Source organism: Anser cygnoides, chromosome 23 (assembly GCF_040182565.1).
Source record: "Anser cygnoides isolate HZ-2024a breed goose chromosome 23, Taihu_goose_T2T_genome, whole genome shotgun sequence".
Taxonomy (NCBI): Eukaryota; Metazoa; Chordata; class Aves; order Anseriformes; family Anatidae; genus Anser; species Anser cygnoides.
Window position 1 is genome coordinate 6,473,074 of NC_089895.1, and position 12,932 is coordinate 6,486,005.

At 40.0% G+C, this 12,932-nt stretch overlaps 1 protein-coding gene across 1 annotated transcript in view; it reads left to right on the forward strand.

The window, feature by feature from the left end:
• Positions 1-12,932, forward strand: part of SKI (SKI proto-oncogene) — a 136,331-nt gene that overhangs the window by 1,713 nt on the left and 121,686 nt on the right. The window contains exons 3-5 of the mRNA XM_013194725.3: positions 2,104-2,206; positions 6,298-6,440; positions 7,371-7,469. The gene's annotated coding sequence lies outside the window, so the exon portion shown is untranslated. The remainder of the gene's footprint in view (positions 1-2,103; positions 2,207-6,297; positions 6,441-7,370; positions 7,470-12,932) is intronic.

Here is a 12,932-nt window from a genome sequence, read left to right on the forward strand (position 1 = left end):
ATAATGTACTTACTGTAGCAGGAAGGTGAAGTGTAGAACAGGACCTGTTCTCGGTTCTGCCATGTTGGACAAGATCATTTCTATTGTTTCCTCCTCTGACATGGAAATCCAATTGCTTCTCACTTGATTTTGGGTCTTGCTGAATTTAATAATGATAATGTTTTGCAATCTTAGAAAAAATTTCTCATAAAAATGCAAAGAGTAGTCTTTATCATCAGCAGCCTTGACTGGGTTTTAGCCAATGGTCAAAGGATTTGAGCTTTTGGAGGCTAGAATGCTTCTACAGATTATCTTTAGGGATTTCCTTGTAAATGGAGTGCCAGCATGTGTAGTTATCTACTCCCTGTAGAGCCTCATCAAGCTGCACACGCTTAATCTTTGCTTACATGTTCCCTGGTTTTTGCTGTAAATTGGGCCTCAGTTTTAACTTTTGCTCTCAGGAAGAAGGGGCTATTATAACAAATTCTAATCCTTTTGCAATTCCACGATCATTAAAACCTATAAATTGCCTGCCAAACAAACCAAGTGATCTTTTCCTGGGCTGAGGGAAAGAGGAGAGTGTAAAACGCAGGTGGCAGCATTTGCTGGGGAAGAACTGGTACATTATCAACTAATCCGCCTTCTGCTATTTCTGATTTCCTACCCAACAGCTGCAACATTGAATGAGAGCTCCTGCATTTGGGAAGAATTAGAAAGCTTGGTAATGCAGGGTCTCTATTACAGATACAACAACTCACAGACAGGGATGAGATTTTTGCTGCCGGTGTAGAATTTGGAGTGTTAGGCATTTTATAGCCTGGAAAAATTGTAATTTTCAGCTGTTGTTATGGAGTAATCAATGAAGAAGAGATGCCATAGTTTCTGCTAGGTTCCTCTCAGAGCCTGATGTAATTGCATGCATGAACTATATATAAAAATATATATATAAATATACATATATTTTAACGTACCACTTTGAGGCTAAATCGTATGCAGTTTTATTAAAACTTTTTTATAGTGACTGATGGTATCAGATAGTTTTGGTCCTTCTAAACTGTTTTTGGTTCTGTGGTGATAGCTCCAGGATCAGAGGAGATCGTTAAGGATAAATGTTGCTTTGCTAGAAAACTGAACATTGTTGTGTTTTGATTCCTTGATCTAACCCATGCTTGGTTTGGGAGTATATGTTGGCAATTTTTTGTTCTTGTCAAATATTCTGTGGCTTTACTCAAGAATCAGTGTGTCCATTCTGCTAAATGCTGTAAAGGAAAATGTCCCTAAAGATATTATAAGGGAGACTGAAGTATGTATAGTAGAGCATCGGTGAAAGCTTCTGCAGCAAAAGGACTTGCCAGGGTTATCTCCGCTACAGCGGAGCAGCAGCAAATGTGGCATTGGAAAGAGTAACTCAGTCATATTTCTCTAGCTGTAGTGAAATGGGAAAATCTGATTATTTTCATTGATATATTACAATTCAAGCCACAGAATTACGAATGCTGCGTAATACTTCCTTTAGCATGGTCAGGAGACTAAAGATGACACGCAGTTTCACTTTGAGAAGGCTCGTTGGTGTTCCAGAGAAAGTCAGATGAATGGAGACGGTTTTGTAAGCTCTCCCTAATTTTAGTGGTAGGTGACGTAGTCGTTTCAGTGAGAAGCTTCGAAACCCGCTTCCTCTGGTAGCTTACCAGGGCTTGCGTATGATAATGTCCAGAGTCGAGAGCACAACTCATCTTTTCCATTCAGCCTTCCCTTTTCACGTGTAAGGACAGATCAGTACCTGCGTGGCTGTATATCGAAAATCAAGCCACGGGATTTTTATATGCCAAGATGAGAAGACCTAAAAAGAGGACTAAAAAGAGGGAGAGTGGCATGGCATTTGTGGGTACCGGGTTGCCAAGGAGGCATATTGTATTGAAACAGTTGCCTGGGAAACATTTAAAAATACGTTGAGTGGAAAAGCATATGTGATGTGCCCACAAGTGTTCTGTGTGAATGAAATGCCATGGCTGATGATGGCACCAAAAGGCTGTTACTATTGCACAAAAAGATGTTGCAAATGATGGTGTTTTTTTTTCCTTTTGTTTTTGTTCGTTCGTTTTCCTTCCCGTGTCCTCTTTGCAGGAGGTGTGCTGAAGGAAGGCTGCTTTGCTCTTGGCCGATGGACGAAAGTAAACGTACAGAAAATGGTGCGTGCAGTCATCGTTATCGTCCGCGGCTAAAGATGGTAAGAGTCGTTTGGCTTCGGTTTAGACAGCCTGAACCAAATTGACAAGAAGCTTGCACAATTCCCACTCAAAGTAACGACGGCACTCTTGTTACACTACTGCAGTTGTACACAAATAAATAATTCTCTGACATTACCACTTTAATTTGTGTTAAGATTGTACTTGGAGGCTCAGGCTGAGATTCTTGCCTCATTGCAATAGGGTTTACGTGTAGACACTATGTAGAATGCAAAGAGTTTATGAACAAGGCAGGTTGCACAGCTTATATGGAAAAGTCACTCACTGACCTCATTTTTTGTTTGGGGAACTGAAGCTGAGGGAGATCGGGGAGAAATGTTTTAGACTATAGCTCAAACGCTCAGTTCTTCCTTAGATCAGGCCCAATTATTGAGGGGTCGTGCTGACATAAAAGAACGAAGAAGCAAGGGAATGGTGTCACTAGAACTAGAACAAACTATTATATCCTCTTCCTTGTTTCTCAGAAAGAAAAGTCTTGTTTTTCCTACGCAGCCAGGAACCAAGGGAGCTAGCAGCTGTAATCTGTGCCGTGCTACCTCGGACAAAGAATTAATCAGGTAGTGATTTCCAGATGCTGGAACACATCTCTCCTTCACGGAGAATGGTCGGCAGATGTCAGGCTGTAAGGGTTATGATCTCCCTGCCTAATCCTCCTGTGGAGATTTGTCCTACTCTTGGTTCAACGGAAGTTTAGGAAGCCAGTTTGGGAGCCAGCAGACTTTGCCTGGCCCAGCCTTTATGCGCTACAGGGTGGGACAGTAAGTTTGGTGGAGGAGAGACGCTGGGGAGGGTTCTGCTGCTGAGCCGGCAGCCCAGAGGGCTTTTTGTTAGTAGTGGCTCGGCGAGGGAGAAGGCCCACGAGGGCCTAGCTTCTTGAGATGTTTGTTGCCCATTTGAAGCTGTGAAGTTGCTCTTTATTTGGTAACGAGCGTGCTTCTCCCCTGTGAAGAAACATTTTTGACTGACGGAGACTGCTGACTCTGCTGTTGTTTCGGCCAGCGAGGGGATGCTTTTTGGCTGGCTAATTTGGGCACAATCTGCCCAAGGTTCTGAGATGATCCAATGACTGTGTTGGAAAACCGTGAATCAGATGAAGTCTTCTGTGTCTCAGTCATGTCCTGGTATCACTCATCATTTTTCTGGCCCAGTGTGTGTCTGGTTAAATCAAGTCCTGATGTTTTAGGCCCTGGGGTTAGTGTAAGAGAGGCGGGGAGAATCTGCCTTTCATCTTCCTCTACAATTTTGCAATGTGACTGAAAACTGTTGGAGAGAATGTTTCAGATCTCAAACAAAGATTAGGTTTGATGGCATGAAGCCCTGGATTCTGTGGCCCAGCCTCGAATTCTGTTGAGGGAGTTGTATAATCTCCCCACACTTTAAAGGACTTCGGCTCTGAATTTGGGATCAAAAATGGCTTGAGGTTTTCGCATTTCTATCTTTCTTTTTTAAGTGTGTCTCACAGTATTGTAGCCTATAGCACTTTGGATTCTTCCTGTTTGCTCTGCATCATTCCTTCATCTGAAATCAATGTACTTAAGGGCTCCACAAAAAAAAATCCATAAGTAATAGCTGTAGTAATTACAGAAGATCACATGTCTTCTTTTACAGGCATGAAACCACAAAACAGTGGGGCAAAAATGCCAGTGCTAGTTAATGTGGTGTGCTGGTATCCGTAACTGGAATGGTGTATAAAATCAACTTTAAAGAGAATGTGTTATTGAACGAAAGAATATTTCTTGCTCAAACAAATGTGGATAATAGGTTCAGTTAGTTCTGTGATTTTTTTTTTCTGAAGTACTAGGTAGTGTTTTAGAATGCAAATCTATTAAATCTGAAGGTATAATCCAAACCAAGAATCCAATCCATGAATATTCTCACTGAGCACAGTGTATTCTGATTGCAGTCTAGAGTTGTGGTAGTTATGCTGCATTACAAAAAGCTCTTGGGAATACATAGGATGTCCCCGCTCCCCTTCCTAAATTCTGTCCTTTTTCATACTTGTTCTCATCTCCTTCATTAGAGCTTGACTCGATAAAAGAAATACAAACTGGGACTCATTTAGGAGACCTGACAGTACAATACAGTAGAGCTATAGTTTCTCTTTTCCAGATGTCACTTATTTAATTGTATCAGACTCAGGCTGACCTGAGCTTGGTTTATTTACATTGTTTTATGCCCAGTGAACTGAAACTATCTTGTGACATTGTCAATGTGAAAGGTCATTCTGCTTGGATTATATCTTGTAGTAACAGGACTGTGACACCTAGTTAAAGATGTTAAAGTAGGTTTTTGCCTTTGCTGTCACATTGCAGCTCCCAGCATCTGTAAATCAAAACCGTTTAGACTACTTCAAGTAAAAAAAAAAAAAAGGAAAAAAAAGACAACAACAAAAGATGATGCATTCCTGTCACATCCAAGCAATGTTGCTGTCAAACCGCAGCTTCATGCTACTGTTCTTTTCACGAGTAAGCTTGGAGTTAGGCTGCTTTTGGAGTATTTTCCCCAGCTGACATCTCCTGTTCCCCAAATCTGCTTTGCCATTCCTTCAGTTCATCTGTGCTGATCTGGTATAAATTCGTTAGCTTCTTTTTAATCAGTGGAAAATACTGTGCAAGAGGATGTGTAGTAGGTGCAACAACAGGTCATGCTGCTGCTTTTGGACAGGAGGTGTGTTTAGTTAGCAGAATAACTACTGTCTTGTACAAGCGGTTCCATTATTATCCTGTTCTTCATTAGTAAGTCCTACCATATTGTAATTAGCTATTTTATTAGTAGGTAACATTGAAGGTTGATTGTGAGGAAGAGTAGCAGCTTCACAGCTCTCTGTGGCTGTTCTCTAGCCTGCATAAAGCGAGCTGGTTAGCTTCTGTTGGATCCTACTGGGCAAGAAACAACATCATGAAGAGCTCCAAAAAATTTGGCTCTATTAAGCCGTAGTGTCAAAGGAAGAGCTGAATCCAGGGCATTACAAGCAACTGTTTTGGCCCAATTGGATTGGCTGGACATGATGATCTAAGATCTGTCATAAATGGAGCTTTGTAGGCAGAAATGCCAAATATAGATGACTTTAAGTGACAGAGCTGTCTCACATTCCCCCTAAAACCAAGAAAGATTTAGGGGAGCCTGCTTAAAGAAGTCTGCTGTACAAGGTTCAAAAGAGCAGAGATCAGCAGGAAATTGTCATCAGTTCTTTCGTTTTTTTTTTTTTTTTTTTAAATTATAATGAAACTAGGATTGACATCCCCATTTTCTAGTTGCGTTATATAGTAAGGGATGGTCATTTCTCTGACAAGCTTACCCATCAGTAATGATTTCATCTAGAAATTAAGTCAGGGAATTTCTACTGCCTATAGTGTGATGCGGTAAGCCAGAGTACTTAATTACAGGGATCCCTTCTGGTCTCAAAGTAGTCCATTCTTATCATCTTTCATACTTACACCTGTTTATGAGGTGGAAAACAGGTGCACAGAAATTAAGGATGTTGCCTGAGATAATGCAAGACCTGGGACCTGAACTCTGGCCTGTTTTTCTCTGGGTCTTTGATTAGGCACAAGGCTAACCTTCCTTTAAAGCAGCGTTTTACTCCCAGAGGCTTTCAACACAGTGTCTTTCATCAGCTTTGAATTCACTAGGAAAAAAAAAAAAAGGAGAAGTCTGCCTAACGTCTCATGTCTTCCCGAGTATTGATAAACATTAGTGCAAACGTACAGTATCCTTTGCCCCAAAGACGTGCTCTGGCTTTAGTACCACACTTCTAATGACAAACATTCACCTAGTTTACCATATGCATTCTTTTATCTTAACTGTTCTCTCTGCATGTTAGGAGATTTATTTCTACCCATAATGTATTTCATGTGTGTTAGTTGTAAATATTGTGCTCATAAATCAGCCTGGACCATCCAGCCCCAAGGATGGAGACAACTTACAATAGGTCTGTCTGCTTCAGATTGGGAGGCTCTACTAGCTCGCTGTTTTTTCCATCTCTTGGCTCTGTTAGTGGCGTATTGCCAGTCTCCTGTCTCACATTAACAGGAATATTATATATGCTGAACGTAAAGTGTTTTTCCTTCAGGACTAGAAGAATGTAATGGAGCATGCATCTGGCAGCGTGACATTCTTCCTATGGGGTGCGGTGTGCCCTCCATGCAGAAAATCATCACCATGGAGTTCTGCTTCAGTCCTGTAGGCACGAGGAGTTTTACTGCGTGCACTGAGGTAGGTCTTAGACCTGGTTGGGAAAGCTTTATGTCAGGGACTGCATGCATATATGCATAACGTGTAATGAAAAATTGATTCTTCTCCCCTCCCTCCAGCAAAACCTCTAAATTAAATACTGCAGAAGTAGTGAGTCTGGAGCACGATCCCAGATCTCCAGCTTTTTCATCCCCCTTCTAGAACCAGCTCCATCCATGTTTACACCTATGACCCTGCTTTTTATTTCTGCGGGATGGAAGCTCGTTATATTTGCCTCATAAGGTGTTTTTGGAGAATATACTAGTTCATAAAGTGTATGCCTGAGGACATATCAGTACTACAAAAGTATCAAATTGCCCCCAAACTCTGTAGGATTGTTACTCCTCATCATCACATAGTTCCATCTGGACTCTTCTCCATTTGTCATCCTGTGGGAAAGCTTGTCCACTCAGCAGGGACTGCAAATAGTTTCTGCTCCTCCAAAATTAGTATCCTTTTTACTGATTTTAAGAACCCTTTGTTCTCACAATTCCTATGTTTGTGTAAAACAAATCATTACATTGGATTGCCTGAAACAATCAATATTCAATAAGCTTCTGGTACTTTAATTGGCTTGTTTTTAGAAGTCTGAAATGGGCTGAGCTGCAGGTCTGAACTAAACAGAGTCTGTCACACCAAGAATACTCTAAAGTAGTATATTTCTTCATGGTAGTGCAGCTGAAAACACATTTACTGTAATTAGTGCATACCACTCTTGTGCCTATGCTTCTTATTTGTGTGTACTTAAATGTGTTTCTTGGAGGTCATGTTAAACTGGTGTGTTGTGTTGGTTATTCTGGTCTAATAAAAAGACCCTTAATTTGCATCACACAGTACATCCCAAAAGTGTAAGCCTGCATAACCAAGGTTTCTCAGAACAGTCTGTGACCCAGAGCACATGATGTGTTTCAGGAGAGCCGGAAAGAAGAATTCTACCATCACCTGAGGGGAAACAAGAATCAGAAAGAAGCGAGGAGGGGAAATTTTGGTGCTTATTTTTAGACTCTGTGGGTGAGTATTATTTTCAGCTCTCTCCATGTTAATTTCTACAGAACATTGTATTAACGTGCAATTACGTGTGATATGATGCTAATAGAGCCTCATAATTCCTAGCTAAGTCTGAAATAATCACTCAGTAGCAGTCCCTGAATAATCAATACACTCATTTGTACCCAGATAAGGCAGCAGTCAAAGACGTGACTGTAGACTATGTAGATATGTCTGAGAAACCTTACACGTGTATTTATTCTTAATGAGTTCATAAAAATATGTCAACGACATTGGGTCAATCCTGCACGTAGCTGAAGATACGCTGTTACTGGAATTAATGTGTGTTCAGAGCTAACTTTCAATACAGCTATGTGGAGCTAGTTTTGTACTTGTGATTGCATACCTTCAGCATCTTCTCTGTTAAGCAGAACACTACACGCTCATAAGTTTCATACAAGAACATGCTACTTATTAATCAGCACTTTATTGTCTCAGTATGCTTAAAATAAGTGTTTTGTCACATTCAAGAGGAAACTTTATTGGTTTGTGTTCTGGCACCATGCTCCATGTTGTCAAGTGCTGTCAGTTGGCTTCTTTCTGTAACTTATTTACAGAGAAAGAGAGAGAGAGATTGATATTGAAACATTCTGGTAACAATTTTCATCAGATAGATATTGGATGTGTCATTGAAGTATCTCTAATCTTACAAAGAACAAGAGAATTAATGAGTGTTCGTTTCATCTTGTGTGCTAGAGAGGTCCCCCCTTTAGAGCTTTTGACTACTGTATAGGACAGGGAACAAAAGCTAAAATTCCCCTGTTGAACAGTGAATACAGTGAGAGGAAGGAAAGAAGATAGCATCTTGTCAAAGTATCTTCTGGTTTCCTTTATAAACAGCTAAGAAGCAGCTTCACCACTTCCCTCACTCGGTATTAAGCAAAGGACCTTTGTGAGGACAATAGGTGATAGGCCTACCAAAATTTTCTTTGACCGTCTTAGAATGTGTCTTTAGTTTAAGTATCAATAATTGCAAATGCTGCATTAAAGCCAGATGTTTCTAGTTAGGCTACAGTTGTGTTTTAATGTGATGTGGAAGCAGAAAAGTACAATGAGTCTGGTCTTGGCTTCGAGAAACTTGCTTTTGTCGCTGGTTCTGAAGCTGGCCTTTTGACTGACATCACATGAGTCACTGCATCTCTACATCACTCCCACACTTTGCGAACTCATCAGCAGAAAGACTGCTTAATGGCACTCTTATACCTTGCACAAAAAAGACCAGATCTTATGTGACATGACTAGATATCACTCTTACTGAATTTAACAATTGACAACAATTTACAGTCAGAACATTCTAAATAAGGACCAAGTACAACAGACATGTTAAAGCTATTTTGGTAGCTTATACTATAAATGGAGCATCAGAAAAGACAGCAAAGGAGGCCTGATTTTTGTCTTTGTGTAGATAGGAGGAATTACATTTTGAAGTGATGAACTAATAGTTCCCAAATCAGTCTGTGAAACCATAAAGTGTATTAGCTCCTGAATTCCAATAGTATTTGAGACATATTTGATTGCAGCAAAAAAGCACAGAAGTTTGGGAACAATTGAGTTGAACAATGTATCTCCTCTGCAGAAGACCACATGCAGTTTTTGATAAAGATTTCTGCAAGCTTATTAAAATGCTAAGGTTTTTCGATAGTTTACTGTTATAAATAGATACTTTTAGGGTATTTATTGAGTGCCATATGTAATAACAGTTGATTATGGGTACGTATTTACAGCCTGTCACAGGACACAGAACTCCCATTTTAGTAAAATAAATATAAAGAAAAAATCTCTGCAGGGCAGGTGTACACAAAACATATATATATGGTCTTGGAAAACGTAGCAGATGATTACTAACCTCATTAGAAAGGAAAGTTTCAGGAACTTAAAATGCTGTGTGAAATTCTTCATGTCTCTAATGTTTATTGGGTTATTGATTGGGTTTTATTGTGCAGTACCATTTTCAGAAAACTCTGAGATGAAGGAATAAACAATTAGTCTTGTGTTGAATGTCCCAACTGAGAAGAAAATCTAAAAATGAAATTATTTGGATTACAAAATGTCAGAAGCATTATCGATATAGATGTCCTTAAAAGGAGATACTGTAGGAAATAGAATGGATTAAATTATTGGAAACATTCATGGAGTAAAAACACTATTAAAGCATTTTAAGAGTCATATGACCAGTGAACCGAAAGTGTAAAAACAACGCTTTGGAAATGAATATTTTCCCAAGAAAACTTTTCCAGTAAAAACCTGGGAAACTGCACTTTTTCTTGTGGTTTAAAAAAAACAACAAAAAACACAACAAAACACATTCCAACTTTAAAGAGACAGTGCTTCCATAGAATTTACACATTCAGAAGGTACTCCATCCTTAAAAACTAGGAAAAAAAGAAAAGTTTAGGACTTAATATATTTTTTTCCAGTGTATGCCTACTATTCTTTTTGTGCATTTTTCTGTGTGGATGATAAAAGTAGATGGAGCAGTTTCACAACTGCTTCCATTTGACTTCTTTTTCTGACTCGTATGCACTTGTGGAATTGCTGCTAGCGGAAAAAATAAAATGAAATCACTCTAGGGAGCAGCGTGCACAACATACTTTGTTGACATTTTAATATGTATGTCAGTAATCCTTTTCTTGTCCGAGCTTTTGTAAGCTTGCTTTTGGTGAGGACTGGTGTGCTCAGTGCCTTGCAAATGAAATGAGAAACCTTAATTGCTATTTCGAATCTAGTGTGTACTAGTAGCAATTTAATGGTTGCTTTCTATAGGGTTATTTTTAAGCCACCCATAAATAAGCAGTTCCATGGTCTCAGATGTGTTCCACCTAAATAAGGAATGCAATTGGTCCTAATTGTTTTCCTTGGTAGCTCTCAGAAAGTGTTCTCATAAAGGACTTTGACTGGTCAGTCTTAATTTCTTATTCGCATGCTTTTTACTGGTGGTTCTTGGTAGTTTCTTGAGGCATTGTGGATTGAAACACAGCTGAAGTGAAGTCCTGCCTTCTTGCTGACAGAACTGGACCAGCTGTGTAGACAAAGGGCTTCCACCTCCAGGGCTGTCATGTCTGATATCCTTCGTTGGTAATAAATGCACAGAAAAAGAGAATTGGAGAAATGGACCCATCGCGCACCAGCTCCCTTTCTATGTGGAATCAGAGACTTGAGCTTATGACATGAACCACCGTTTTTTATATAGATAATATATAAAGCACAAGTACATACGTATTGAATTATTTTTTCAGATAAATATATATTTGTGCTCTATCTAAAAATTTTATTTACATGTACGTATAAAACTGTGTACTGCTGGATATACAGTTGAGAGTGTGGCAGGATTCAGAAAAGGCTGGGATGTTTGTATAGCTAGCAAAAACACCCAGCTTGGTTATAGTAAGAGTCTTTAAAATAAAATGCAGCAGCATCCCAGAGACAACAAGGGAACCCTTTTAACTCTTGCTGGTGAAGGAGGGACTTGCAGTTTGGATTGGTGCCTCCTGAAGTGTCTTCAACCTTTGTATGAAGCAGCTAGTCATGGCCAACGTCAGAAACAGGACGGGGATGCTGTATGTGATACATTCCATCCATTTCTGTGCTGAAAAGATCTGCAAAAACCTTTGATGTCAAGACACATAGGCCTGTTCCCAAAGTTATTGTGGAAAAGAGAAGTGAGTTTCTAAGAGAGAAAGAAAATGGAATATAAGGCCTGATGTAAGACATTTGAAAATGTTAAAAATGCTTAAAAGTGTGGGATTCTTTAGCATTATGCTACCACCATGAATTGATTTTAATCCAGTACTGGCTATCTCAACCGTTTCTTAGCTTAGTTAACTCTACAAAATACTCCATTTTCCTGTGTTGAAATTCAAAAAGAGAAAACAATCCACTGCTTGGATTTCTAAATTCACGTAACTTTTAAATGGGAAATAGTTTTTGAGCAAGAACAATAAACTTGCTGATAGTGGGTGGCATAAAGAGACTGTTTTTTCCATTCAAGGTTTTTTTCTTTTAAGTGTATTTGATTTAGATTGATTTAACCTGGTGTGGGAATTGAAAATTTGACTGAAACTTCCTGTTCTGAGTTGTGGCTTAATGAGTTGCCGGGTGAATGTTTCTTGCCATTCTCATATCTTCCTTCTTGCACAATGATCCTTGATGGGTTTCCATCTCATGTGTGGGCTTGATGAGGCAGTGAACTCACGACAGGTTAAAAGCACAGGAAATCTGTGCTTCCATCCAGACCTTATATACTTTTGATAGACCTACTTAGTTTCTTTCTTTTGCCTCAGTTTGTTTGTCAGTACGGTTTAACTTTTGTAGGTGCTGTGAAACCCTGTTGGAGGACTTGCTGAAGTTCTTAGATGGAGGTTATAGATCGTATTCTACCAGGTGCTTCCTCGCTGAGCTGGTAAATAAACTCTACTTGGAAGTGGAAATACACTACCTTGCCTTCCATACTCAGAACCCACTTCATTGTTCTCCCAGTAAATCTGTACTTTTCCTGTTTCCAGTACTTCTTTAAAGGTTTTGTGGAATGCTGTAAGATGTCTGTGACAGTTTCAGGCCCAGTCCTCTGCTTCGAGCCAAGCCACGTCAAGCAGATTGGCACCAAAGGTTTCCCTTAGAGGAATAGTTCTGTCTGTCCAGGCTGCACAGTGATAGCCCTTAAGCTAAAGCAACATCTACAGATGTTTCCCCTCTTCTGACTACTTGTGTCAACAGGAAACTGTCAGTATGCATAATGGCTTCCAAACTTAAAGCTTCGGCAAGCAGTACAGAAAGAAATCATACAATCATAGAATATCCCGAGTTGGAAGGGACCCATAAGGGTCATCGAGTCCAGCTCCTAATCACAGGCTACAGGTATGTTGGCAAATTAACAGCTTAAGGAAAGGTTTCTGGGCTCCGGAACTTCATTGTACATCGATATATTGTTGAAAGAGCTCTTGCACATTTTTAGCTGGGCCAACTAACACTTTCCCAAACAGTTCAAGAGCTGTTGTGAGCAAAGCCCGTTCACGCAAGGCATTTTGCATGCATCCCTTCTGTTATAGAGGTGGGTAACTTGGAGTTGTGGACATGTATTGTGGCCACAGGCTATGAAACAATCCCACAGAACAATCTTAGGCTTAGTGATACAGATCTCTGCACAGTATCTGGGGGGATTTTCACAAGGTAGAGCTGGCAACCTTCAACTTGCTAGAGAGCATCAGCCACACAACCTCTCAGCTGGGCTGCAGAGGCCTTTGTGCTCAGCCGCTGACAACATAAACGCAAAGCATAACTTCGTGTGAACTGCGTGCCATTGTTTGACTTGTGTTCTGTTTAGCAATCCTTCGGAGTCAGTTGACCACCACCAGCCCTGTGCCACTGTCACGTTTCTAGAGACCGTGTACTCTTAGTATGCCAGTGTAATTTTGCACCTTAGCTCCCCTT